The sequence below is a fragment of the Pseudophryne corroboree genome, unplaced genomic scaffold (assembly GCF_028390025.1).
Source record: "Pseudophryne corroboree isolate aPseCor3 unplaced genomic scaffold, aPseCor3.hap2 scaffold_373, whole genome shotgun sequence".
Lineage (NCBI taxonomy): Eukaryota > Metazoa > Chordata > Amphibia > Anura > Myobatrachidae > Pseudophryne > Pseudophryne corroboree.
In genome coordinates this window covers 384,860-410,092 of record NW_026970023.1, presented here as the reverse complement: position 1 = coordinate 410,092, position 25,233 = coordinate 384,860, and the positions used below count along the sequence as shown (strand labels likewise).

The window sequence follows — 25,233 nt, the reverse complement described above, 5'->3', positions numbered from 1 at the left end:
CTTTTACCAGAGCTGTCCAGAGGAAAGCACAAACACAGTCCCCCACTACCACAAATAATGCAGTCGAGTTTCCCACATTTGGGGAAATCACAGGGGTCAGCATACCCAGAATGCAATGAATGAACCTCACCCTGGGAGAACAATCTTCATGACCATGGTATCGCCTATGCAAAATAAGTATGATTTGGGATAGGGTTGGGGAGGGCCGCTGCTCAGGCACATCTCTGTCAAGTAAAGGAGATTCAACTGAGGCAGCACAAGGGAACTCTCATCTGGGGACAACAACTGCAGGGAGAACACATATTTTCAGATAAACATGGGAGGGCAGAAGGCTGCCTAATACTGAAGCACCCCCAAACAACAAACCAAATGCAACAACTAGTACAAGCATTCCTGGGGGAAGGCCTGCAGCAGATGGATTTGCATATAGTGATGTCATCCAAGCAGTGGGTCAAAGTTGGCTTCAACCCTCGTCTGCATATGAAAAGAGAAAAGGGGCGTGCAGGGCATGGCGGCCTTTTGCGGCGCTTGGATGACCCCTAGTTCGCATTAAACACCTCCACCCTCCTTCGGTGTGGGGCTCATGTTGGCTATGCCCCAGCCCCTGAAGCATTCAAGCTGATTTCTTGCAGCAGCTGGGCACTGTAACAGCTCCAGAGCTGCTCTGAACGGCAAGTAAAAGGGTGTGGGCCCTGCAGCACTACCTGTAGTTTGCATTGTGCATTGGAAGGCACAAAGTAAGCAGACGGGAGAAGTCAGGATAGTGCGCAAGGGCATAGAAGGGAGCGGCTCAAGAAAAGAGAAGTTGAAACAGACAGCAAACTAGGCTGGAGAGAGACCTGAGACAAAGAGATCTGAATTATACGAGAGCCGACCAGGGGAAACACAAATTATGCAGTCAAGTTTCCCACATTTGGGGAAATCGCAGGAGCAGCACACCCAGAGTGCAATGGGTGAGCCTTGCCCTGGGAGAAGCACCTACATGATCATAGTATCTCACCTGCCAGGTAAGTAGAAGTTGGGCTAGAGCTGGGGAGGGTCGCTGCTCGGGTACCCCCCTGTCAAGTGAAGGAGATTCAACTGAGGCAGCACAAGGGAACTCTCGAAAGAAGAACAAGGCTAGAGGAAGATCTGAGACAAATAAATCTGACTTTTACCAGAGCTGACCAGAGGAAAGCACAAACACAGTCCCCCACTACCACAAATAATGCAGTCGAGTTTCCCACATTTGGGGAAATCACAGGGGTCAGCATACCCAGAATGCAATGAATGAACCTCACCCTGGGAGAACAATCTTCATGACCATGGTATCTCCTATGCAAAATAAGTATGATTTGGGATAGGGCTGGGGAGGGCTAAAATATCAATCCCAGTTTTGGATTACTTTAATGAACAAAAAAAAAATGCCAGCAGTCCTCATTCAGATCAAAGTGAGCGCCCAATTTGAAAGAAAGCAGATTTCTCACCTGGCTTCTCCTTGCTATAAGCATGGTTTGTACTGTATTCCATGTGCTCCCAGATCTTTAAAGCAAGTAGCATGGTCAAGAAAGTTCTGTTTGAACATAAATAAACATTTACTGTCATTTCTATGCAAATGAGCTTACATTAAAGCACACTCATTCTATCTTTAAACCGGTAAAAGAAACCCCAAAAAGATGGGGCATGCAAAAATTGAGATAAAACTCGGTTTTGCTCCTCTCCACGGAAATCTTTAGTAAGAGGCGAAAGATTTGTTCGTTCTGAAGAGAAACCAGAGCATGACCAAGATTTTTATCTGAAAATATGTGTTCTCCCTGCAGTTGTTGTCCCCAGATGAGAGTTCCCTTGTGCTGCCTCAGCTGAATCTCCTTTACTTGACAGAGATGTGCCTGAGCAGCGGCCCTCCCCAGCCTTATCCCAAATCATACTTATTTTGCATAGGCGATACCATGGTCATGAAGATTGTTCTCCCAGGGTGAGGTTCATTCATTGCATTCTGGGTATGCTGACCCCTGTGATTTCCCCAAATGTGGGAAACTCGACTGCATTATTTGTGGTAGTGGGGGACTGTGTTTGTGCTTTCCTCTAGTCAGCTCTGGTAAAAGTCAGATTTATTTGTCTCAGATCTTCCTCTAGCCTTGTTCTTCTTTCGAGAGTTCCCTTGTGCTGCCTCAGTTGGATCTCTTTCACTTGACAGGGGGGTGCCCGAGTAGCGACCCTCCCCAGCTCTAGCCCAACTCCTACTTACCTGCCAGGTGAGATACTATGATCATGAAGGTGCTTCTCCCAGGGCAAGGCTCACCCATTGCACTCTGGGTGTGGTGCCCCTGCGATTTCCCCAAATGTGGGAAGCTTGACTGCATAATTTGTGTTTCCCCTGGTCGGCTCTCGTATAATTCAGATCTCTTTGTCTCAGGTCTCTCTCCAGCCTAGTTTGCTGTCTGTTTCCACTTCTTTTTTCATGAGCCCCTCCCTTTTATACCCTTGTGCACTATCCTGACTTCTCCTCTTGTCTGCTTATTTTGTGCCTTCCAATGCACAATGCAAACTACAGGTAGTGCTGCAGGGCCCACTCCCTTTTACTTGCCGTACAGAGCAGCTCTGGAGCTGTTACAGTGCCCAGCTGCTGCAAGAAATCAGCTTGAATGCTTCAGGGGCTGGGGCATAGCCAACATGAGCCCCACACCGAAGGAGGGTGGAGGTGTTTAATGCGAACTAGGGGTCATCCAAGCGCCGCAAAAGGCCGCTATGCCCTGCACGCCCCTTTTCTCTTTTCATATGCAGACGAGGGTTGAAGCCAACTTTGACCCACTGCTTGGATGACATCACCGTATGCAAATCCATCTGCTGCAGGCCTTCCCCCAGGAATGCTTGCACTAGTTGTTGCATTTGGTTTGTTGTTTGGGGGTGCTTCATTATTAGGCAGCCTTCTGCCCTCCCATGTTCATCTGAAAATATGTGTTCTCCCTGCAGTTGTTGTCCCCAGATGAGAGTTCCCTTGTGCTGCCTCAGTTGAATCTCCTTTACTTGACAGAGATGTGCCTGAGCAGCGGCCCTCCCCAGCCCTATCCCAAATCATACTTATTTTGCATAGGAGATACCATGGTCATGAAGATTGTTCTCCCAGGGTGAGGTTCATTCATTGCATTCTGGGTATGCTGACCCCTGTGATTTCCCCAAATGTGGGAAACTCGACTGCATTATTTGTGGTAGTGGGGGACTGTGTTTGTGCTTTCCTCTGGTCAGCTCTGGTAAAAGTCAGATTTATTTGTCTCAGATCTTCCTCTAGCCTTGTTCTTCTTTCGAGAGTTCCCTTGTGCTGCCTCAGTTGAATCTCCTTCACTTGACAGGGGGGTACCCGAGCAGCGACCCTCCCCAGCTCTAGCCCAACTTCTACTTACCTGGCAGGTGAGATACTATGATCATGTAGGTGCTTCTCCCAGGGCAAGGCTCACCCATTGCACTCTGGGTGTGCTGCTCCTGCGATTTCCCCAAATGTGGGAAACTTGACTGCATAATTTGTGTTTCCCCTGGTCGGCTCTCGTATAATTCAGATCTCTTTGTCTCAGGTCTCTCTCCAGCCTAGTTTGCTGTCTGTTTCAACTTCTCTTTTCTTGAGCCGCTCCCTTCTATGCCCTTGCGCACTATCCTGACTTCTCCCGTCTGCTTACTTTGTGCCTTCCAATGCACAATGCAAACTACAGGTAGTGCTGCAGGGCCCACACCCTTTTACTTGCCGTTCAGAGCAGCTCTGGAGCTGTTACAGTGCCCAGCTGCTGCAAGAAATCAGCTTGAATGCTTCAGGGGCTGGGGCATAGCCAACATGAGCCCCACACCGAAGGAGGGTGGAGGTGTTTAATGCGAACTAGGGGTCATCCAAGCGCCGCAAAAGGCCGCCATGCCCTGCACGCCCCTTTTCTCTTTTCATATGCAGACGAGGGTTGAAGCCAACTTTGACCCACTGCTTGGATGACATCACTATATGCAAATCCATCTGCTGCAGGCCTTCCCCCAGGAATGCTTGTACTAGTTGTTGCATTTGGTTTGTTGTTTGGGGGTGCTTCAGTATTAGGCAGCCTTCTGCCCTCCCATGTTTATCTGAAAATATGTGTTCTCCCTGCAGTTGTTGTCCCCAGATGAGAGTTCCCTTGTGCTGCCTCAGTTGAATCTCCTTTACTTGACAGAGATGTGCCTGAGCAGCGGCCCTCCCCAACCCTATCCCAAATCATACTTATTTTGCATAGGCGATACCATGGTCATGAAGATTGTTCTCCCAGGGTGAGGTTCATTCATTGCATTCTGGGTATGCTGACCCCTGTGATTTCCCCAAATGTGGGAAACTCGACTGCATTATTTGTGGTAGTGGGGGACTGTGTTTGTGCTTTCCTCTGGACAGCTCTGGTAAAAGTCAGATTTCTTTGTCTCAGATCTTCCTCTAGCCTTGTTCTTCTTTCGAGAGTTCCCTTGTGCTGCCTCAGTTGGATCTCTTTAACTTGACAGGGGGGTGCCCGAGCAGCGACCCTCCCCAGCTCTAGCCCAACTCCTACTTACTTGCCAGGTGAGATACTATGATCATGAAGGATCTTCTCCCAGGGCAAGGCTCACCCATTGCACTCTGGGTGTGGTGCCCCTGCGATTTCCCCAAATGTGGGAAGCTTGACTGCATAATTTGTGTTTCCCCTGGTCGGCTCTCGTATAATTCAGATCTCTTTGTCTCAGGTCTCTCTCCAGCCTAGTTTGCTGTCTGTTTCCACTTCTTTTTTCATGAGCCCCTCCCTTTTATACCCTTGTGTACTATCCTGACTTCTCCTCCTGTCTGCTTACTTTGTGCCTTCCAATGCACAATGCAAACTACAGGTAGTGCTGTAGGGCCCACACCCTTTAACTTGCCGTACAGAGCAGCTCTGGAGCTGTTACAGTGCCCAGCTACTGCAAGAAATCAGCTTGAATGCTTCAGGGGCTGGGGCACAGCCAACATGAGCCCCACACCGAAGGAGGGTGGAGGTGTTTAATGTGAACTAGGGGTCATCCAAGCACCGCAAAAGGCCGCCATGCCCTGCACGCCCCTTTTCTCTTTTCATATGCAGACGAGGGTTGAAGCCAACTTTGACCCACTGCTTGGATGACATCACCGTATGCAAATCCATCTGCTGCAGGCCTTCCCCCAGGAATGCTTGCACTAGTTGTTGCATTTGGTTTGTTGTTTGGGGGTGCTTCAGTATTAGGCAGCCTTCTGCCCTCCCATGTTCATCTGAAAATATGTGTTCTCCCTGCAGTTGTTGTCCCCAGATGAGAGTTCCCTTGTGCTGCCTCAGTTGAATCTCCTTTACTTGACAGAGATGTGCCTGAGCAGCGGCCCTCCCCAGCCCTATCCCAAATCATACTTATTTTGCATAGGAGATACCATGGTCATGAAGATTGTTCTCCCACGGTGAGGTTCATTCATTGCATTCTGGGTATGCTGACCCCTGTGATTTCCCCAAATGTGGGAAACTCGACTGCATTATTTGTGGTAGTGGGGGACTGTGTTTGTGCTTTCCTCTGGTCAGCTCTGGTAAAAGTCAGATTTATTTGTCTCAGATCTTCCTCTAGCCTTGTTCTTCTTTCGAGAGTTCCCTTGTGCTGCCTCAGTTGGATCTCTTTAACTTGACAGGGGGGTGCCCGAGCAGCGACCCTCCCCAGCTCTAGCCCAACTCCTACTTACTTGCCAGGTGAGATACTATGATCATGAAGGATCTTCTCCCAGGGCAAGGCTCACCCATTGCACTCTGATTTCCCCAAATGTGGGAAGCTTGACTGCATAATTTGTGTTTCCCCTGGTCGGCTCTCGTATAATTCAGATCTCTTTGTCTCAGGTCTCTCTCCAGCCTAGTTTGCTGTCTGTTTCCACTTCTTTTTTCATGAGCCCCTCCCTTTTATACCCTTGTGCACTATCCTGACTTCTCCTCCTGTCTGCTTACTTTGTGCCTTCCAATGCACAATGCAAACTACAGGTAGTGCTGCAGGGCCCACACCCTTTTACTTGCCGTACAGAGCAGCTCTGGAGCTGTTACAGTGCCCAGCTGCTGCAAGAAATCAGCTTGAATGCTTCAGGGGCTGGGGCATAGCCAACATGAGCCCCACACCGAAGGAGGGTGGAGGTGTTTAATGCGAACTAGGGGTCATCCAAGCGCCGCAAAAGGCCGCCATGCCCTGCACGCCCCTTTTCTCTTTTCATATGCAGACGAGGGTTGAAGCCAACTTTGACCCACTGCTTGGATGACATCACCGTATGCAAATCCATCTGCTGCAGGCCTTCCCCCAGGAATGCTTGCACTAGTTGATGCATTTGGTTTGTTGTTTGGGGGTGCTTCAGTATTAGGCAGCCTTCTGCCCTCCCATGTTCATCTGAAAATATGTGTTCTCCCTGCAGTTGTTGTCCCCAGATGAGAGTTCCCTTGTGCTGCCTCAGTTGAATCTCCTTTACTTGACAGAGATGTGCCTGAGCAGCGGCCCTCCCCAGCCCTATCCCAAATCATACTTATTTTGCATAGGAGATACCATGGTCATGAAGATTGTTCTCCCACGGTGAGGTTCATTCATTGCATTCTGGGTATGCTGACCCCTGTGATTTCCCCAAATGTGGGAAACTCGACTGCTTTATTTGTGGTAGTGGGGGACTGTGTTTGTGCTTTCCTCTGGTCAGCTCTGGTAAAAGTCAGATTTCTTTGTCTCAGATCTTCCTTTAGCCTTGTTCTTCTTTCGAGAGTTCCCTTGTGCTGCCTCAGTTGGATCTCCTTCACTTGACAGGGGGGTACCCGAGCAGCGACCCTCCCCAGCTCTAGCCCAACTTCTACTTACCTGGCAGGTGAGATACTATGATCATGTAGGTGCTTCTCCCAGGGCAAGGCTCACCCATTGCACTCTGGGTGTGCTGCTCCTGCGATTTCCCCAAATGTGGGAAACTTGACTGCATAATTTGTGTTTCCCCTGGTCGGCTCTCGTATAATTCAGATCTCTTTGTCTCAGGTCTCTCTCCAGCCTAGTTTGCTGTCTGTTTCAACTTCTCTTTTCTTGAGCCGCTCCCTTCTATGCCCTTGCGCACTATCCTGACTTCTCCCGTCTGCTTACTTTGTGCCTTCCAATGCACAATGCAAACTACAGGTAGTGCTGCAGGGCCCACACCCTTTTACTTGCCGTTCAGAGCTGCTCTGGAGCTGTTACAGTGCCCAGCTGCTGCAATAAATCAGCTTGAATGCTTCAGGGGATGGGGCATGGCCAACATGAGCCCCACACCAAAGGAGGGTGGGGTGTTTAATGCGAACTAGGGGTCATCCAAGCACCGCAAAAGGCCGCCATGCCCTGCACGCCCCTTTTCTCTTTTCATATGCAGATGAGGGTTGAAGCCAACTTTGACCCACTGCTTGGATGACATCACCGTATGCAAATCCGTCTTCTGCAGAACTTCCCCCAGGAATGCTTGCACTAGTTGTTGCATTTGGTTTGTTGTTTGGGGGTGCTTCAGTATTAGGCAGCCTTCTGCCCTCCCATGTTCATCTGAAAATATGTGTTCTCCCTGCAGTTGTTGTCCCCAGATGAGAGTTCCCTTGTGCTGCCTCAGTTGAATCTCCTTTACTTGACAGAGATGTGCATGAGCAGCGGCCCTCCCCAGCCCTATCCCAAATCATACTTATTTTGCATAGGAGATACCATGGTCATGAAGATTACTCTCCCAGGGTGAGGTTCATTCATTGCATTCTGGGTATGCTGACCCCTGTGATTTCCCCAAATGTGGGAAACGTGACTGCTTTATTTGTTGGTAGTGGGGGACTGTGTTTGTGTTTTCCTCTGATCTCTGGTAAAAGTCAGATTTCTTTGTTTCAGACCTTCCTCTAGCCTTGTTCTTCTTTCGAGAGTTTCCTTGTGCTGCCTCAGTTGGATCTCCTTCACTTGACAGGGGGGTGCCCGAGCAGCGACCCTCCCCAGCTCTAGCCCAACTCCTACTTACCTGCCAGGTGAGATACTATGATCATGAAGGTGCTTCTCCCAGGGCAAGGCTCACCCATTGCACTCTGGGTGTGCTGCCCCTGCGATTTCCCCAAATGTGGGAAACTTGACTGCATAATTTGTGTTTCCCCTGGTCAGGTCTCGTATAATTCAGATCTCTTTGTCTCAGGTCTCTCTCCAGCCTAGTTTGCTGTCTGTTTCCACTTCTCTTTTCTTGAGCCGCTCCCTTCTATGCCCTTGCGCACTATCCTGACTTCTCCTCCTTTCTGCTTACTTTGTGCCTTCCAACGCACAATGCGAACTACAGGTAGTGCTGCAGGGCCCACACCCTTTTACTTGCCTTACAGAGCAGCTCTGGAGCTGTTACAGTGCCCAGCTGCTGCAAGAAATCAGCTTGAATGCTTCAGGGGCTGGGGCATAGCCAACATGAGCCCCACACCGAAGGAGGGTGGAGGTGTTTAATGCAAACTAGGGGTCAGCCAAGTGCTGCAAAAGGCCACCATGCCCTGCACGCCCCTTTTCTCTTTTCATATGCAGACGAGGGTTGAAGCCAACTTTGACCCACTGCTTGGATGACATCACCATATGCAAATCTATCTGCTGCAGGCCTTCCCCCAGGAATGCTTGCACCAGTTGTTGCATTTGGTTTGTTGTTTGGGGGTGCTTCAGTATTAGGCAGCCTTCTGCCCTCCCATGTTCATCTGAAAATATGTGTTCTCCCTGCAGTTGTTGTCCCCAGATGAGAGTTCCCTTGTGCTGCCTCAGTTGAATCTCCTTTACTTGACAGAGATGTGCCTGAGCAGCGGCCCTCCCCAGCCATATCCCAAATCATACTTATTTTGCATAGGAGATACCATTGTTATGAAGATTGTTCTCCCAGGGTGCGGTTCATTCATTGCACTCTGGGTATGCTGACCCCTGTGATTTCCCCAAATGTGGGAAACTCGACTGCATTATTTGTGGTAGTGGTGGACTGTGTTTGTGCTTTCCTCTGGTCAGCTCTGGTAAAAGTCAGATTTCTTTGTCTCAGATCTTCCTCTAGCCTTGTTCTTCTTTCGAGAGTTCCTTTGTGCTGCCTCAGTTGGATCTCCTTCACTTGACAGGGGGGTGCCCGAGCAGCGACCCTCCCCAGCTCTAGCCCAACTCCTACTTACCTGCCAGGTGAGATACTATGATCATGAAGGTGCTTCTCCAAGGGCAAGGCTCACCCATTGCACTCTGGGTGTGCTGCTCCTGCGATTTCCCCAAATGTGGGAAACTTGACTGCATAATTTGTGTTTCCCCTGGTCAGGTCTCGTATAATTCAGATATCTTTGTCTCAGGTCTCTCTCCAGCCTAGTTTGCTGTCTGTTTCCACTTCTCTTTTCTTGAGCCGCTCCCTTCTATGCCCTTGCGCACTATCCTGACTTCTCCTCCTTTCTGCTTACTTTGTGCCTTCCAACGCACAATGCGAACTACAGGTAGTGCTGCAGGGCCCACACCCTTTTACTTGCCTTACAGAGCAGCTCTGGAGCTGTTACAGTGCCCAGCTGCTGCAAGAAATCAGCTTGAATGCTTCAGGGGCTGGGGCATAGCCAACATGAGCCCCACACCGAAGGAGGGTGGAGGTGTTTAATGCAAACTAGGGGTCAGCCAAGTGCCGCAAAAGGCCACCATGCCCTGCACGCCCCTTTTCTCTTTTCATATGCAGACGAGGGTTGAAGCCAACTTTGACCCACTGCTTGGATGACATCACCATATGCAAATCTATCTGCTGCAGGCCTTCCCCCAGGAATGCTTGCACTAGTTGTTGCATTTGGTTTGTTGTTTGGGGGTGCTTCAGTATTAGGCAGCCTTCTGCCCTCCCATGTTCATCTGAAAATATGTGTTCTCCCTGCAGTTGTTGTCCCCAGATGAGAGTTCCCTTGTGCTGCCTCAGTTGAATCTCCTTTACTTGACAGAGATGTGCCTGAGCAGCGGCCCTCCCCAGCCATATCCCAAATCATACTTATTTTGCATAGGAGATACCATTGTTATGAAGATTGTTCTCCCAGGGTGCGGTTCATTCATTGCACTCTGGGTATGCTGACCCCTGTGATTTCCCCAAATGTGGGAAACTCGACTGCATTATTTGTGGTAGTGGTGGACTGTGTTTGTGCTTTCCTCTGGTCAGCTCTGGTAAAAGTCAGATTTCTTTGTCTCAGATCTTCCTCTAGCCTTGTTCTTCTTTCGAGAGTTCCTTTGTGCTGCCTCAGTTGGATCTCCTTCACTTGACAGGGGGGTGCCCGAGCAGCGACCCTCCCCAGCTCTAGCCCAACTCCTACTTACCTGCCAGGTGAGATACTATGATCATGAAGGTGCTTCTCCCAGGGCAAGGCTCACCCATTGCACTCTGGGTGTGCTGCCCCTGCAATTTCCCCAAATGTGGGAAACTTGACTGCATAATTTGTGTTTCCCCTGGTCGGCTCTCGTATAATTCAGATCTCTTTGTCTCAGGTCTCTCTCCAGCCTAGTTTGCTGTCTGTTTCCACTTCTCTTTTCTTGAGCCCCTCCCTTCTATACCCTTGTGCACTATCCTGACTTCTCCTCCCGTCTGCTTACTTTGTGCCTTCCAATGCACAATGCAAACTACAGGTAGTGCTGCAGGGCCCACACCCTTTTACTTGCCTTACAGAGCAGCTCTGGAGCTGTTACAGTGCCCAGCTGCTGCAAGAAATCAGCTTGAATGCTTCATGGGATGGGGCATGGCCAACATGAGCCCCACACCAAAGGAGGGTGGGGGTGTTTAATGCGATCTAGGGGTCATCCAAGCAGCGCAAAAGGCCGCCATGCCCTGCACGCCCCTTTTCTCTTTTCATATGCAGATGAGGGTTGAAGCCAACTTTGACCCACTGCTTGGATAACATCACCATATGCAAATCCATCTGCTGCAGGCCTTCCCCCAGGAATGCTTGCACTAGTTGTTGCATTTGGTTTGTTGTTTGGGGGTGCTTCAGTATTAGGCAGCCTTCTGCCCTCCCATGTTCATCTGAAAATATGTGTTCTCCCTGCAGTTGTTGTCCCCAGATGAGAGTTCCCTTGTGCTGCCTCAGTTGAATTTCCTTTACTTGACAGAGATGTGCCTGAGCAGCGGCCCTCCCCAGCCCTATCCCAAATCATACTTATTTTGCATAGGAGACACCATGGTCATGAAGATTGTTCACCCAGGGTGAGGTTCATTCATTGCATTCTGGGTATGCTGACCCCTGTGATTTCCCCAAATGTGGGAAACTCGCCTGCATTATTTGTGGTAGTGGGGGACTGTGTTTGTGTTTTCCGCTGGTCAGCTCTGGTAAAAGTCAGATTTCTTTGTCTCAGATCTTCCTCTAGCCTTGTTCTTCTTTCGAGAGTTCCATTGTGCTGCCTCAGTTGGATCTCCTTCACTTGACAGGGGGGTGCCCGAGCAGCGACCCTCCCCAGCTCTAGCCCAACTCCTATTTACCTGCCAGGTGAGATACTATGATCTTGAAGGTGCTTCTCCCAGGGCAAGGCTCACCCATTGCACTCTGGCTGTGCTGCCCCTGCGATTTCCCCAAATGTGGGAAACTTGACTGCATAATTTGTGTTTCCCCTGGTCGGCTCTCGTATAATTCAGATCTCTTTGTCTCAGGTCTCTCTCCAGCCTAGTTTGCTGTCTGTTTCCACTTCTCTTTTCTTGAGCCGCTCCCTTCTATGCCCTTGCGCACTATCCTGACTTCTCCCGTCTGCTTACTTTGTGCCTTCCAACGCACAATGCGAACTACAGGTAGTGCTGCAGGGCCCACACCCTTTTATTTGCCTTACAGAGCAGCTCTGGAGCTGTTACAGTGCCCAGCTGCTGCAAGAAATCAGCTTGAATGCTTCAGGGGCTGGGGCATAGTCAACATGAGCCCCACACCGAAGGAGGGTGGAGGTGTTTAATGCGAACTAGGGGTCATCCAAGCACCGCAAAAGAGCGCCATGCCCTGCACGCCCCTTTTCTCTTTTCATATGCAGATGAGGGTTGAAGCCAACTTTGACCCACTGCTTGGATGACATCACCGTATGCAAATCCGTCTTCTGCAGAACTTCCCCCAGGAATGCTTGCACTAGTTGTTGCATTTGGTTTGTTGTTTGGGGGTGCTTCAGTATTAGGCAGCCTTCTGCCCTCCCATGTTCATCTGAAAATATGTGTTCTCCCTGCAGTTGTTGTCCCCAGATGAGAGTTCCCTTGTGCTGCCTCAGTTGAATCTCCTTTACTTGACAGAGATGTGCATGAGCAGCGGCCCTCCCCAGCCCTATCCCAAATCATACTTATTTTGCATAGGAGATACCATGGTCATGAAGATTACTCTCCCAGGGTGAGGTTCATTCATTGCATTCTGGGTATGCTGACCCCTGTGATTTCCCCAAATGTGGGAAACGTGACTGCTTTATTTGTTGGTAGTGGGGGACTGTGTTTGTGTTTTCCTCTGATCTCTGGTAAAAGTCAGATTTCTTTGTTTCAGATCTTCCTCTAGCCTTGTTCTTCTTTCGAGAGTTTCCTTGTGCTGCCTCAGTTGGATCTCCTTCACTTGACAGGGGGGTGCCCGAGCAGCGACCCTCCCCAGCTCTAGCCCAACTCCTACTTACCTGCCAGGTGAGATACTATGATCATGAAGGTGCTTCTCCCAGGGCAAGGCTCACCCATTGCACTCTGGGTGTGCTGCCCCTGCGATTTCCCCAAATGTGGGAAACTTGACTGCATAATTTGTGTTTCCCCTGGTCAGGTCTCGTATAATTCAGATCTCTTTGTCTCAGGTCTCTCTCCAGCCTAGTTTGCTGTCTGTTTCCACTTCTCTTTTCTTGAGCCGCTCCCTTCTATGCCCTTGCGCACTATCCTGACTTCTCCTCCTTTCTGCTTACTTTGTGCCTTCCAACGCACAATGCGAACTACAGGTAGTGCTGCAGGGCCCACACCCTTTTACTTGCCTTACAGAGCAGCTCTGGAGCTGTTACAGTGCCCAGCTGCTGCAAGAAATCAGCTTGAATGCTTCAGGGGCTGGGGCATAGCCAACATGAGCCCCACACCGAAGGAGGGTGGAGGTGTTTAATGCAAACTAGGGGTCAGCCAAGTGCTGCAAAAGGCCACCATGCCCTGCACGCCCCTTTTCTCTTTTCATATGCAGACGAGGGTTGAAGCCAACTTTGACCCACTGCTTGGATGACATCACCATATGCAAATCTATCTGCTGCAGGCCTTCCCCCAGGAATGCTTGCACTAGTTGTTGCATTTGGTTTGTTGTTTGGGGGTGCTTCAGTATTAGGCAGCCTTCTGCCCTCCCATGTTCATCTGAAAATATGTGTTCTCCCTGCAGTTGTTGTCCCCAGATGAGAGTTCCCTTGTGCTGCCTCAGTTGAATCTCCTTTACTTGACAGAGATGTGCCTGAGCAGCGGCCCTCCCCAGCCATATCCCAAATCATACTTATTTTGCATAGGAGATACCATTGTTATGAAGATTGTTCTCCCAGGGTGCGGTTCATTCATTGCACTCTGGGTATGCTGACCCCTGTGATTTCCCCAAATGTGGGAAACTCGACTGCATTATTTGTGGTAGTGGTGGACTGTGTTTGTGCTTTCCTCTGGTCAGCTCTGGTAAAAGTCAGATTTCTTTGTCTCAGATCTTCCTCTAGCCTTGTTCTTCTTTAGAGAGTTCCTTTGTGCTGCCTCAGTTGGATCTCCTTCACTTGACAGGGGGGTGCCCGAGCAGCGACCCTCCCCAGCTCTAGCCCAACTCATACTTACCTGCCAGGTGAGATACTATGATCATGAAGGTGCTTCTCCAAGGGCAAGGCTCACCCATTGCACTCTGGGTGTGCTGCTCCTGCGATTTCCCCAAATGTGGGAAACTTGACTGCATAATTTGTGTTTCCCCTGGTCAGGTCTCGTATAATTCAGATATCTTTGTCTCAGGTCTCTCTCCAGCCTAGTTTGCTGTCTGTTTCCACTTCTCTTTTCTTGAGCCGCTCCCTTCTATGCCCTTGCGCACTATCCTGACTTCTCCTCCTTTCTGCTTACTTTGTGCCTTCCAACGCACAATGCGAACTACAGGTAGTGCTGCAGGGCCCACACCCTTTTACTTGCCTTACAGAGCAGCTCTGGAGCTGTTACAGTGCCCAGCTGCTGCAAGAAATCAGCTTGAATGCTTCAGGGGCTGGGGCATAGCCAACATGAGCCCCACACCGAAGGAGGGTGGAGGTGTTTAATGCAAACTAGGGGTCAGCCAAGTGCCGCAAAAGGCCACCATGCCCTGCACGCCCCTTTTCTCTTTTCATATGCAGACGAGGGTTGAAGCCAACTTTGACCCACTGCTTGGATGACATCACCATATGCAAATCTATCTGCTGCAGGCCTTCCCCCAGGAATGCTTGCACTAGTTGTTGCATTTGGTTTGTTGTTTGGGGGTGCTTCAGTATTAGGCAGCCTTCTGCCCTCCCATGTTCATCTGAAAATATGTGTTCTCCCTGCAGTTGTTGTCCCCAGATGAGAGTTCCCTTGTGCTGCCTCAGTTGAATCTCCTTTACTTGACAGAGATGTGCCTGAGCAGCGGCCCTCCCCAGCCATATCCCAAATCATACTTATTTTGCATAGGAGATACCATTGTTATGAAGATTGTTCTCCCAGGGTGCGGTTCATTCATTGCACTCTGGGTATGCTGACCCCTGTGATTTCCCCAAATGTGGGAAACTCGACTGCATTATTTGTGGTAGTGGTGGACTGTGTTTGTGCTTTCCTCTGGTCAGCTCTGGTAAAAGTCAGATTTCTTTGTCTCAGATCTTCCTCTAGCCTTGTTCTTCTTTCGAGAGTTCCTTTGTGCTGCCTCAGTTGGATCTCCTTCACTTGACAGGGGGGTGCCCGAGCAGCGACCCTCCCCAGCTCTAGCCCAACTCCTACTTACCTGCCAGGTGAGATACTATGATCATGAAGGTGCTTCTCCCAGGGCAAGGCTCACCCATTGCACTCTGGGTGTGCTGCCCCTGCAATTTCCCCAAATGTGGGAAACTTGACTGCATAATTTGTGTTTCCCCTGGTCGGCTCTCGTATAATTCAGATCTCTTTGTCTCAGGTCTCTCTCCAGCCTAGTTTGCTGTCTGTTTCCACTTCTCTTTTCTTGAGCCCCTCCCTTCTATACCCTTGTGCACTATCCTGACTTCTCCTCCCGTCTGCTTACTTTGTGCCTTCCAATGCACAATGCAAACTACAGGTAGTGCTGCAGGGCCCACACCCTTTTACTTGCCTTACAGAGCAGCTCTGGAGCTGTTACAGTGCCCAGCTGCTGCAAGAAATCAGCTTGAATGCTTCATGGGATGGGGCATGGCCAACATGAGCCCCACACCAAAGGAGGGTGGGGGTGTTTAATGCGATCTAGGGGTCATCCAAGCAGCGCAAAAGGCCGCCATGCCCTGCACGCCCCTTTTCTCTTTTCATATGCAGATGAGGGTTGAAGCCAACTTTGACCCACTGCTTGGATAACATCACCATATGCAAATCCATCTGCTGCAGGCCTTCCCCCAGGAATGCTTGCACTAGTTGTTGCATTTGGTTTGTTGTTTGGGGGTGCTTCAGTATTAGGCAGCCTTCTGCCCTCCCATGTTCATCTGAAAATATGTGTTCTCCCTGCAGTTGTTGTCCCCAGATGAGAGTTCCCTTGTGCTGCCTCAGTTGAATTTCCTTTACTTGACAGAGATGTGCCTGAGCAGCGGCCCTCCCCAGCCCTATCCCAAATCATACTTATTTTGCATAGGAGACACCATGGTCATGAAGATTGTTCACCCAGGGTGAGGTTCATTCATTGCATTCTGGGTATGCTGACCCCTGTGATTTCCCCAAATGTGGGAAACTCGCCTGCATTATTTGTGGTAGTGGGGGACTGTGTTTGTGTTTTCCGCTGGTCAGCTCTGGTAAAAGTCAGATTTCTTTGTCTCAGATCTTCCTCTAGCCTTGTTCTTCTTTCGAGAGTTCCATTGTGCTGCCTCAGTTGGATCTCCTTCACTTGACAGGGGGGTGCCTGAGCAGCGACCCTCCCCAGCTCTAGCCCAACTCCTATTTACCTGCCAGGTGAGATACTATGATCTTGAAGGTGCTTCTCCAAGGGCAAGGCTCACCCATTGCACTCTGGCTGTGCTGCCCCTGCGATTTCCCCAAATGTGGGAAACTTGACTGCATAATTTGTGTTTCCCCTGGTCGGCTCTCGTATAATTCAGATCTCTTTGTCTCAGGTCTCTCTCCAGCCTAGTTTGCTGTCTGTTTCCACTTCTCTTTTCTTGAGCCGCTCCCTTCTATGCCCTTGCGCACTATCCTGACTTCTCCCGTCTGCTTACTTTGTGCCTTCCAACGCACAATGCGAACTACAGGTAGTGCTGCAGGGCCCACACCCTTTTATTTGCCTTACAGAGCAGCTCTGGAGCTGTTACAGTGCCCAGCTGCTGCAAGAAATCAGCTTGAATGCTTCAGGGGCTGGGGCATAGTCAACATGAGCCCCACACCGAAGGAGGGTGGAGGTGTTTAATGCGAACTAGGGGTCATCCAAGCGCCGCAAAATGCCGCCATGCCCTGCATAACCCTTTTCTCTTTTCATATGCAGATGAGGGTTCCAGCCAACTTTGGCCCACTGCTTGGATGACATCACCGTATGCAAATTCGTCTCCTGCAGACCTTCCCCCAGGAATGCTTGTACTAGTTATTGCATATGGTTTGATATTTGATGGTGCTTCAGTATTAGGCAGCCTTCCGCCCTCCCATGTTCATCTGAAAAGATGTGGTCTCCCTGCAGTTGTTGTCCCCAGACGAGAGTTCCCTTGTGCTTCCTCAGTTGAATCTCCTTAACTTGACGGGGGAGGGGCTGCCCGAGCAGCCACCCTCCCCAGCCCTATCCCAACTCATACTTATTTTGCATATGAGATCTCTATATCATGAAGATTGTTCTCACAGGGTGAGGTTCATCCATTATATTTTAAAATAGGAAGGTTCAAATTACATATTTGAATTGCATCTATGTGCTGGATTCAAATGTCCCCCCCCCCTTCCTTTCTCAATTGTGCCCATCAGCAGCTATTCTAAGGTTGCTGCCAATGGGTGTGACACATTAATTTCTTCTGTGGGGTACACTGGACTCCACAAGGATTCACATTGGGGTGTAGAGTAGGATCTTGATCTGAGGCACCAACCGGCTCAAAGCTTTTGACTGTTCCCAAGATGCTCAGCGCATTCTCCTCTATAACCCCGCTTCCATGAACAGGGAGCTCAGTTTGTAGTTGTTGCCTTCAGTAGCAGGCCACTTAACAGGGGCCTGCCTCAAGCAGCCTATTCTTAGCTATTAATTTTGACAAGAAAAAAAGAACTTTTTTTATGAGAATCTACAAGGGCTGCAGCAGGCTAGGTCTAATAGACATCTTTACTGCAGCTTCATCACTCCCAGCGGCACTGTATACTCCCGTGCCCTGGTTGCTGGGTCACTGCAGCGGAGGCTCCGGTTTCTTCCTAAGGTCAGTCACACACAATGTAACACCCCGGTATAACAAGTGTGTAAACTATGTGGAACAGGTCAGGGATACCTTGATGGACTATTCCTCCTTCAGCAGCAGCTCTTCTCTATTCCTGGCAGAGAGGCAAGGTTTCCCCAGACACAAAGAAAGGCAGGCAGGGCTTTGTATGAAAGAATAAATGGTTTACCACATAACTCAGAAAAGGAACTGATTACAGTAGGGAAGGGAAAGATTTGATTCAAGCAACTTAAACACAGACACCATATACACTTTAAGTCATTACACAAATGGTAATATAACTAAATCTGAGATTAATACTATGTTGCTTAGTAATAGAAATCAACTTATGCAGACAATATTTAAGTCCAAGATAACATTGGTGTCACTGCAGGGAGTCTCTATGTGCACGTTGGGGCCCGGTTATGTTGTTACATAGTTATATGCAGCTATTGTCTCCTTTAGCTGTGAACAAAATATTGTAGCTCTGTGTAGTAAAGATGATTGTTTAAAACAAACTGGAGCTGCTTCCCATGTAAATCGCTGCATAGGTATAGTAAATATAGGATAATGTCCTTTGCAGTGGAGTAGGTTTCAGTATAAATATGGATTTATCTCACCCAGTCAATAGATGTTTCTGAGGCAGTTTCCCCTCAGATGTAGGCCAGTCAGCATTGGTATAAAGGCTTTATACTCTCCTGTCTCTGACACTTGCTGTGCACTCTCTTGGCTGAGAGTGTCATGGCGTTCTTACTTGTTAATTGCTGCACTTCCACTGCTGTATTTTGCACTACTGCTTACTCTCTCATGCAATTTTCAGCTTATTTGTCTCCCCTCTCTCAGCTGCTCATCTCTGCGTAATGGCGTCGCCAGCTCTTTCCTCACCATGGCTCCAACTGACTTCTCAAACTGCTGTTCAATTTTCTTTTAAATAAACTTTATTTAAAATGGCACAGGCAACTACACTGTTGTCAAAAATGTCCTTGTTGTTATGGGATATCACACGTGCCCCCCCCCAAAACATGCGTGTCCTCACGCATTTTGGTTTTATCCCTATATAAACTTCTCACTATATCCAGTCACATTCATTAGTGAACACAGATTATGTCTGAAACATTAACATTTATCAACATTTTTAACATCAGTATCTGATAGGTATAATTCCTTTTGTGCTATAGTACATTAACACATGCTCCTGGAGCAATCGGTTGAAATCTGGACAGTATATGGTCTTGAAAAGTTTGTCTAGGAAACCTCAACCCCCCTGCCATGGATGAGTATTGAACTCTTTCTAAACTGTCTTTGGGACATGCTGTACAAAACTGCAGCTGACTATGGTGGTTTTCTGTTTTGCAAGCCCTAGTCTTCTTGCCTCCTTGTCGGTGACAAACCACCTTAGTCTGCTGTAAATACATTTTATGAGCCTCTTCCATTCCATCTTGGGATTCAGTATCACAGCTGGTTTGGGACAATGGATTCTGGAGAGAAAGAGGCAGCAAGGTTCTTCTTACAGAACAGGTTGGACAGTTTCGGCACCATCTCTTGATGTCTTCCCTCATTTCAACCCAAAAGAACTTTTTCCAGATGCTTGTTTCCATCCTTTTGCACCCAGGGTGACCTGACTTGTAATGAGTATTAGGATCCACACTACATCGAACCAACTGTCCTTTCTCTTCAAACAGCCTTTCTCGCTGTCTCAACAACTTCAGGAGTTCTGGCGAGGATTCTTGCCTTTGTCGCTTGGTCAGGTATTTCCCAATCTTCAGTAAGGCTTTGAGGTGTCTTATCATCTGACTTTTATCTTGCAGGTGGTCAAAACTGGTTCCTTGAATAGGTTGCTCACAGTTTCTAGAACTGGATGCTATATTATTCATGCCTAACATTGAAGCATTCTTTCGGATAATCTGGACACTGGAGATGGGCATTTCTATCATTATTTGGCTGGCCTTATTTTTTTCATGTTCCTCTCTTACAGATAATTCTGTTATCATTCTTCCCTTTTGTTTGGCTATCCCAGGTTGAAGGCCTTGTTTCTCCTGGAGCTTGTCAGTTTGAAACTCTCCTTGGAGTGCTGCTACGAGCTCCTCACAGCAGTTCCGCAACACATTCATGCCCACTATCACTGGAGGCAATCCATCATCTTGGGCAGTGGTGATGATGAAGCCTTGCTGTGGTAGCACTGTTCGTCCGATTTGAATTTCAGCTTCCCAGTATCCTTTGCAAGGGATGCAGTGCCCATTGCTTGCAATCGGGTTTATCAATGTGGAAGTTGACGGAAACATCTGTTCCTCAGTCCAATGCTGCTCAAACTGTGTTGCTTGTATTGTGGTCACTTGTGATCCAGTGTCTAAGAGAGCGGGCATTGAGACTCCATTGATGCAAACTTGAACCACCGGGCATTGGCTAACATAACGGGTTAACCACATGAATTTGGAGTTTAAATGATCTGGCTGCTCAAATTCTCTCTTAATTTGTCCGCTTCCTTCACAGCTTTGAAAAATGGGTCGCCTTTGGGAGGCAAAGTGGTTGGAAAAAAGTGTCTCCCTGTTTCTATGTAGGTCCCATTGGGAACTGTTCAGTGGTCTCCTCTCCTGGCACCATTCCATTTCTTCATGGAGCAGTGCCTGCTGTCTCTTCAGAATCTGCAGGTCTCTGCGCATCTCTGTCACACCACGTGTCAGTTCAGCCAGCAGACTTCGTAACTCACTAGAAGAGTCAAATATGCATGTCTTTGAACATGGCACTGTCACTCCTTTTACTGTAGGTGGGTAAGTAGCTCCTTTAAAACTTGACTCCTGGGCATCAGAATTCTCTTGATACCGTGGCATCTCTGGAATAGACTCTTGTGGAACAGCCCCTGAAGTAAGACTGGAGCCTAGAACTTTAATCGCAGCCTCTTTAAAATCCAGGAATGTGCTTCCAGGCTTCTGCAATCTCAATAGTCGCAGCTGAGTTTTTACAAATTCGCCCCTTGCAACTTCAGTGAACTGGTCCAATAACATTTTCTCTTTGTCATGCACTTCCTCAGGGTCTGCTTGCTGAACATCTCTGAGTGCTTCCTGAAAGCTGAGGGCATAGCCCCGTAGTGACTCTCCTGGTTGTTGCTTTCGAGCAAAGAAGTGCATTTTAAGTTCTGACACTGTCCTTGTGTCAAATGTGGTAGCAAGCCTGTTGAGGATCTGGTCCACAGTCTTCTTCTCTTCAGTAGGCCAGGAAGTAACCTCTCTAAGTGCAAGCCCTTTCAACTGTCCCATCAAGATCTCCAACTTTTGCTGCTCTTTCAGCGGGTACAGACGAAACAAAGACTGCAGTAGTATCCTCATCAGTTTATTTTTGTCAATTACCATTTTAATAATCGGGTAAAGAAAATTAAGTGGATTTTTGAAAGAAAACAATACTGTCAATATACTATTAAAACAAATTAAAATGGTAAAAGTTATTGTACTTTAAGTAAAAATAAAAGAGCAAAAATATCAATCCCAGTTTTGGATTACTTTAATTAACAAAAAAAAATGCATATAGCAGAGGATAGTTTCAATCTGCCTACCTCTGGGCTATGGACCCAGCATGCTTCCATTACAGTACTCTGCTGCACATGTAATTGCAAGAGATCCTGAAGCACTCACTCATCATGGGAAAGTACCAATGTGTTTCTTCATTGGTTGATGGAAGAAACATCTTACAAAAACTCTCCAGATTATTGACTATTTAAAGTTTTTCTTGGAAACGTTCTAGATGAATGCTTATCAGCCTTTGTCAGTATGTACTTTTGCAAAGTGTCGCTGTGGCGCAATCAGTTAGTGTGTAAGGCTATTAACCAAAAGGTTGGTGGTTCAATCCCACCCAGGGACGTAATTGACCTTGTTATCAGATTTTGGTGATCTTTAAGTAGACAAGTCAAAATTTCAAAAACCCCTCTTATGGTGTAGGGTACCTGGCCTTCTCTGATGTAATCAGAGTTAGATTTGATTCAGTGATTTTATAAAAACAGCTAGGAAGCACAATTTAGCAGTGGTTTGCAGAGAAAAAGAAATATGCTGGCAAAAAAATCCAATTGAGTGATTAAACAGCTCTTCATTTTCTGGCTTTACTTTTATGCTAACAAATTTGTTCTCTGAAAAGTGTCCACAAAGCCAAATATCTGATTAACATCTTTGTAGGGATGGTTTTTCACCTATTACTAAATTAAACTTGCTTCATTGGAAAGGCAGCAAGATGCATCCTCATTTCAATATCTACTGAAATAATACAGGTTGACACCAGGAAACATTAACGCCACTGCATCCTTGCTGCTTTCTCATGTGGAAGTCTGTTTAATGTGAAAACAAGGTGATATCTAATTAGCACACAGGTAAGGAATTAAGAAAATCTTTATTTAAGGGTGAAGATGTTTCTCACAAAATCGTTGCCCCAATGCATCATTGAAATTCAAGCTGGAAAGATGATTATAATATATCACTTGTACATTTTGTATTGCTCTTCTGGTGACAATGTAGTTTGTTTTTGTCAATTACCATTTTAATAATAGGGTAAAGAAAATTAAGTGGATTTTTGAAAGAAAACAATACTGTCAATATACTATTAAAACAAATTAAAATGGTAAAAGTTATTGTACTTTAAGTAAAAATAAAAGCTAAAATATCAATCCCAGTTTTGGATTACTTTAATGAACAAAAAAATATGCATATAGCAAAGGATAGTTTCAATCTGCCTACCTCTGGGTTATGGACCCAGCATGCTTCCATTACAGTACTCTGCTGCACATGTAAGTGCAAGAGATCCTGAAGCACTCACTCATCATGCGAAAGTACCAATGTGTTTCTTCATTGGTTGCTGGAAGAAACATCTTACAAAAACTCTCCAGATTATTGACTTTTTAAAGTTTTTCTAGGAAACGTTCTAGATGAATGCTTATTAGTCTTTGTCAGTATTTACTTTTTGCAAAGTGTCTCTGTGGCGCAATCGGTTAGTGTGTTCAGCTATTAATCAAAAGGTTGGTGGTTCAATCCCACCCAGGGACGTGATTGACCTTGTGATCAGATTTTGGTGATATTTAAGTAGACAAGTCAAAATTGCAAACCCCCTCTTATGGTGTAGGGTACCTGGCCTTCTCTGATGTAATCAGAGTTAGATTTGATTAAGTGATTTTATAAAAAAAACAGCTAGGAAGCACAATTTAGCAGTGAGTTGCAGAGAAAAAGAAAAATGCTGGCAGAAAAATCCAATTGAGTGATTAAACAGCTCTTCATTTTCTGGCTTTATTTTTATGATAACAAATTTGTTCTCTGAAAAGTGTCCACAAAGCCAAGTATCTGATTAACATCTTTGTAGGGATGGTTTTTCACCTATTACTAAATTAAACTTGCTTCATTGGAAAGGCAGCAAGATGCATCCTCATTTCAATATCTACGGAAATAATACAGGTTGACACCATGAAACATTAACGCCACTGCATCTTTGCTGTTTTCTCATGTGGAAGTCTGTTTAATGTGAAAACAAGGTGATATCTAATTAGCACACAGGTAAGGAATTAAGAAAATCTTTATTTAAGGGTGAAGATGTTTCTCACAAAATCGTTGCCCCAATGCATCATTGAAATCCAAGCTGGAAAGATGATTTTAATATATTACTTGAACATTTTATATTGCTCTTCTGGTGATAATGTAGTTTGTTTTTGTCAATTACCATTTTAATAATCGGGTAAAGAAAATTAAGTGGATTTTTGAAAGAAAACAATATTGTCAATATACTATTAAAACAAATTAAAATGGTAAAAGTTATTGTACTTTAAGTAAAAATAAAAGAGCAAAAATATCAATCCCAGTTTTGGATTACTTTAATTAACAAAAAAAAATGCATATAGCAGAGGATAGTTTCAATCTGCCTACCTCTGGGTTATGGACCCAGCATGCTTCCATTACAGTACTCTGCTGCACATGTAAGTGCAAGAGATCCTGAAGCACTCACTCATCATGGGAAAGTACCAATGTGTTTCTTCATTGGTTGATGGAAGAAACATCTTACAAAAACTCTCCACATTATTGACTTTTTAAAATGTTTCTAGGAATCGTTCTAGATGAATGCTTATTAGCCTTTGTCAGTATGGACTTTTGCAAAGTGTTGCTGTGGTGCAATCAGTTACTGTGTAAGGCTATTAACCAAAAGGTTGGTGGTTCAATCCCACCCAGGGACGTAATTGACCTCGTTATCAGATTTTGGTGATCTTTATGTAGACAAGTCAAAATTTCGAAAACCCCTGTTATGGTGTAGGGTACCTGGCCTTCTCTGATGTAATCAGAGTTAGATTTGATTCAGTGATTTTATAAAAACAGCTAGGAAGCACAATTTAGCAGTGGGTTGCAGAGAAAAAGAAATATGCTGGCAAAAAAATCCAATTGAGTGATTAAATAGCTCTTCATTTTCTGGCTTTATTTTTATGCTAACAAATTTGTTCTCTGAAAAGTGTCCACAAAGCCAAGTATCTGATTAACATCTTTGTAGGGATGGTTTTTCACCTATTACTAAATTAAACTTGCTTCATTGGAAAGGCAACAAGATGCATCCTCATTTCAATATCTACTGAAATAATACAGGTTGACACCAGGAAACATTAACGCCACTGCATCCTTGCTGCTTTCTCATGTGGAAGTCTGTTTAATGTGAAAACAAGGTGATATCTAATTAGCACACAGGTAAGGAATTAAGAAAATCTTTATTTAAGGGTGAAGATGTTTCTCACAAAATCGTTGCCCCAATGCATCATTTAAATTCAAGCTGGAAAGATGATTTTAATATATCATTTGTACATTTTGTATTGCTCTTCTGGTGACAATGTAGTTTGTTTTTGTCAATTACCATTTTAATAATCGGGTAAAGAAAATTAATTGGATTTTTGAAAGAAAACAATACTGTCAATATACTATTAAAACAAATTAAAATGGTAAAAGTTATTGTACTTTAAGTAAAAATAAAAGAGCAAAAATATCAATCCCTGTTTTGGATTACTTTAATTAACAAAAAAAAATGCATATAGCAGAGGATAGTTTCAATCTGCCTACCTCTGGGTTATGGACCCAGCATGCTTCCATTACAGTACTCTGCTGCACATGTAAGTGCAAGAGATCCTGAAGCACTCACTCATCATGGGAAAGTACCAATGTGTTTCTTCATTGGTTGATGGAAGAAACATCTTACAAAAACTCTCCACATTATTGACTTTTTAAAATGTTTCTAGGAATCGTTCTAGATGAATGCTTATTAGCCTTTGTCAGTATGGACTTTTGCAAAGTGTTGCTGTGGCGCAATCAGTTACTGTGTAAGGCTATTAACCAAAAGGTTGGTGGTTCAATCCCACCCAGGGATGTAATTGACCTTGTTATCAGATTTTGGTGATCTTTATGTAGACAAGTCAAAATTTCAAACCCCCTCTTATGGTGTAGGGTACCTGGCCTTCTCTGATGTAATCAGAGTTAGATTTGATTCAGTGATTTTATAAAAACAGCTAGGAAGCACAATTTAGCAGTGGGTTGCTGAGAAAAAGAAATATGCTGGCAAAAAAATCCAATTGAGTGATTAAACAGCTCTTCATTTTCTGGCTTTATTTTTATGCTAACAAATTTGTTCTCTGAAAAGTGTCCACAAAGCCAAGTTTCTGATTAACACATTTGTAGGGATGGTTTTTCACCTATTACTAAATTAAACTTGCTTCATTGGAAAGGCAGCAAGATGCATCCTCATTTGAATATCTACTGAAATAATACAGGTTGACAC

At 46.2% G+C, this 25,233-nt stretch overlaps 29 non-coding genes across 29 annotated transcripts; 25 read left to right on the top strand and 4 right to left on the bottom strand.

The window, feature by feature from the left end:
• Positions 1-17: 17 nt before the first annotated feature.
• LOC135021691 (U1 spliceosomal RNA) lies at positions 18-181 on the bottom strand. The gene has a single exon (XR_010218909.1). It is a non-coding gene; the product is annotated as a U1 spliceosomal RNA (small nuclear RNA).
• Positions 182-852: 671 nt separating this feature from the next.
• Positions 853-1,015, bottom strand: LOC135021756 (U1 spliceosomal RNA). Its single transcript, XR_010218974.1, has one exon. It is a non-coding gene; the product is annotated as a U1 spliceosomal RNA (small nuclear RNA).
• A 152-nt stretch (positions 1,016-1,167) lies between these two features.
• On the bottom strand, positions 1,168-1,331 carry LOC135021813 (U1 spliceosomal RNA). Its single transcript, XR_010219024.1, has one exon. It is a non-coding gene; the product is annotated as a U1 spliceosomal RNA (small nuclear RNA).
• Positions 1,332-1,643: 312 nt separating this feature from the next.
• Positions 1,644-1,759, bottom strand: LOC135021906 (U5 spliceosomal RNA). The gene has a single exon (XR_010219101.1). It is a non-coding gene; the product is annotated as a U5 spliceosomal RNA (small nuclear RNA).
• A 144-nt stretch (positions 1,760-1,903) lies between these two features.
• Positions 1,904-2,067, top strand: LOC135021681 (U1 spliceosomal RNA). Its single transcript, XR_010218900.1, has one exon. It is a non-coding gene; the product is annotated as a U1 spliceosomal RNA (small nuclear RNA).
• Positions 2,068-2,219: 152 nt separating this feature from the next.
• LOC135021843 (U1 spliceosomal RNA) lies at positions 2,220-2,382 on the top strand. The gene has a single exon (XR_010219052.1). It is a non-coding gene; the product is annotated as a U1 spliceosomal RNA (small nuclear RNA).
• A 674-nt stretch (positions 2,383-3,056) lies between these two features.
• Positions 3,057-3,220, top strand: LOC135021802 (U1 spliceosomal RNA). The gene has a single exon (XR_010219014.1). It is a non-coding gene; the product is annotated as a U1 spliceosomal RNA (small nuclear RNA).
• A 152-nt stretch (positions 3,221-3,372) lies between these two features.
• Positions 3,373-3,535, top strand: LOC135021754 (U1 spliceosomal RNA). Its single transcript, XR_010218971.1, has one exon. It is a non-coding gene; the product is annotated as a U1 spliceosomal RNA (small nuclear RNA).
• A 671-nt stretch (positions 3,536-4,206) lies between these two features.
• On the top strand, positions 4,207-4,370 carry LOC135021690 (U1 spliceosomal RNA). Its single transcript, XR_010218908.1, has one exon. It is a non-coding gene; the product is annotated as a U1 spliceosomal RNA (small nuclear RNA).
• A 152-nt stretch (positions 4,371-4,522) lies between these two features.
• LOC135021882 (U1 spliceosomal RNA) lies at positions 4,523-4,685 on the top strand. Its single transcript, XR_010219080.1, has one exon. It is a non-coding gene; the product is annotated as a U1 spliceosomal RNA (small nuclear RNA).
• A 674-nt stretch (positions 4,686-5,359) lies between these two features.
• On the top strand, positions 5,360-5,523 carry LOC135021697 (U1 spliceosomal RNA). Its single transcript, XR_010218915.1, has one exon. It is a non-coding gene; the product is annotated as a U1 spliceosomal RNA (small nuclear RNA).
• A 972-nt stretch (positions 5,524-6,495) lies between these two features.
• On the top strand, positions 6,496-6,659 carry LOC135021707 (U1 spliceosomal RNA). Its single transcript, XR_010218925.1, has one exon. It is a non-coding gene; the product is annotated as a U1 spliceosomal RNA (small nuclear RNA).
• Positions 6,660-6,811: 152 nt separating this feature from the next.
• LOC135021753 (U1 spliceosomal RNA) lies at positions 6,812-6,974 on the top strand. The gene has a single exon (XR_010218970.1). It is a non-coding gene; the product is annotated as a U1 spliceosomal RNA (small nuclear RNA).
• A 670-nt stretch (positions 6,975-7,644) lies between these two features.
• On the top strand, positions 7,645-7,809 carry LOC135021815 (U1 spliceosomal RNA). The gene has a single exon (XR_010219026.1). It is a non-coding gene; the product is annotated as a U1 spliceosomal RNA (small nuclear RNA).
• Positions 7,810-7,958: 149 nt separating this feature from the next.
• On the top strand, positions 7,959-8,121 carry LOC135021785 (U1 spliceosomal RNA). Its single transcript, XR_010219001.1, has one exon. It is a non-coding gene; the product is annotated as a U1 spliceosomal RNA (small nuclear RNA).
• Positions 8,122-8,795: 674 nt separating this feature from the next.
• Positions 8,796-8,959, top strand: LOC135021715 (U1 spliceosomal RNA). Its single transcript, XR_010218933.1, has one exon. It is a non-coding gene; the product is annotated as a U1 spliceosomal RNA (small nuclear RNA).
• A 152-nt stretch (positions 8,960-9,111) lies between these two features.
• LOC135021825 (U1 spliceosomal RNA) lies at positions 9,112-9,274 on the top strand. The gene has a single exon (XR_010219036.1). It is a non-coding gene; the product is annotated as a U1 spliceosomal RNA (small nuclear RNA).
• Positions 9,275-9,948: 674 nt separating this feature from the next.
• On the top strand, positions 9,949-10,112 carry LOC135021714 (U1 spliceosomal RNA). The gene has a single exon (XR_010218932.1). It is a non-coding gene; the product is annotated as a U1 spliceosomal RNA (small nuclear RNA).
• A 152-nt stretch (positions 10,113-10,264) lies between these two features.
• On the top strand, positions 10,265-10,427 carry LOC135021768 (U1 spliceosomal RNA). The gene has a single exon (XR_010218984.1). It is a non-coding gene; the product is annotated as a U1 spliceosomal RNA (small nuclear RNA).
• A 674-nt stretch (positions 10,428-11,101) lies between these two features.
• On the top strand, positions 11,102-11,265 carry LOC135021739 (U1 spliceosomal RNA). Its single transcript, XR_010218956.1, has one exon. It is a non-coding gene; the product is annotated as a U1 spliceosomal RNA (small nuclear RNA).
• Positions 11,266-11,417: 152 nt separating this feature from the next.
• On the top strand, positions 11,418-11,580 carry LOC135021856 (U1 spliceosomal RNA). The gene has a single exon (XR_010219062.1). It is a non-coding gene; the product is annotated as a U1 spliceosomal RNA (small nuclear RNA).
• A 671-nt stretch (positions 11,581-12,251) lies between these two features.
• Positions 12,252-12,416, top strand: LOC135021814 (U1 spliceosomal RNA). The gene has a single exon (XR_010219025.1). It is a non-coding gene; the product is annotated as a U1 spliceosomal RNA (small nuclear RNA).
• A 149-nt stretch (positions 12,417-12,565) lies between these two features.
• Positions 12,566-12,728, top strand: LOC135021784 (U1 spliceosomal RNA). Its single transcript, XR_010219000.1, has one exon. It is a non-coding gene; the product is annotated as a U1 spliceosomal RNA (small nuclear RNA).
• A 674-nt stretch (positions 12,729-13,402) lies between these two features.
• On the top strand, positions 13,403-13,566 carry LOC135021713 (U1 spliceosomal RNA). Its single transcript, XR_010218931.1, has one exon. It is a non-coding gene; the product is annotated as a U1 spliceosomal RNA (small nuclear RNA).
• Positions 13,567-13,718: 152 nt separating this feature from the next.
• Positions 13,719-13,881, top strand: LOC135021793 (U1 spliceosomal RNA). The gene has a single exon (XR_010219009.1). It is a non-coding gene; the product is annotated as a U1 spliceosomal RNA (small nuclear RNA).
• Positions 13,882-14,555: 674 nt separating this feature from the next.
• Positions 14,556-14,719, top strand: LOC135021712 (U1 spliceosomal RNA). Its single transcript, XR_010218930.1, has one exon. It is a non-coding gene; the product is annotated as a U1 spliceosomal RNA (small nuclear RNA).
• Positions 14,720-14,871: 152 nt separating this feature from the next.
• On the top strand, positions 14,872-15,034 carry LOC135021765 (U1 spliceosomal RNA). The gene has a single exon (XR_010218982.1). It is a non-coding gene; the product is annotated as a U1 spliceosomal RNA (small nuclear RNA).
• Positions 15,035-15,708: 674 nt separating this feature from the next.
• On the top strand, positions 15,709-15,872 carry LOC135021738 (U1 spliceosomal RNA). The gene has a single exon (XR_010218955.1). It is a non-coding gene; the product is annotated as a U1 spliceosomal RNA (small nuclear RNA).
• A 152-nt stretch (positions 15,873-16,024) lies between these two features.
• Positions 16,025-16,187, top strand: LOC135021878 (U1 spliceosomal RNA). The gene has a single exon (XR_010219077.1). It is a non-coding gene; the product is annotated as a U1 spliceosomal RNA (small nuclear RNA).
• Positions 16,188-25,233: the final 9,046 nt, after the last annotated feature.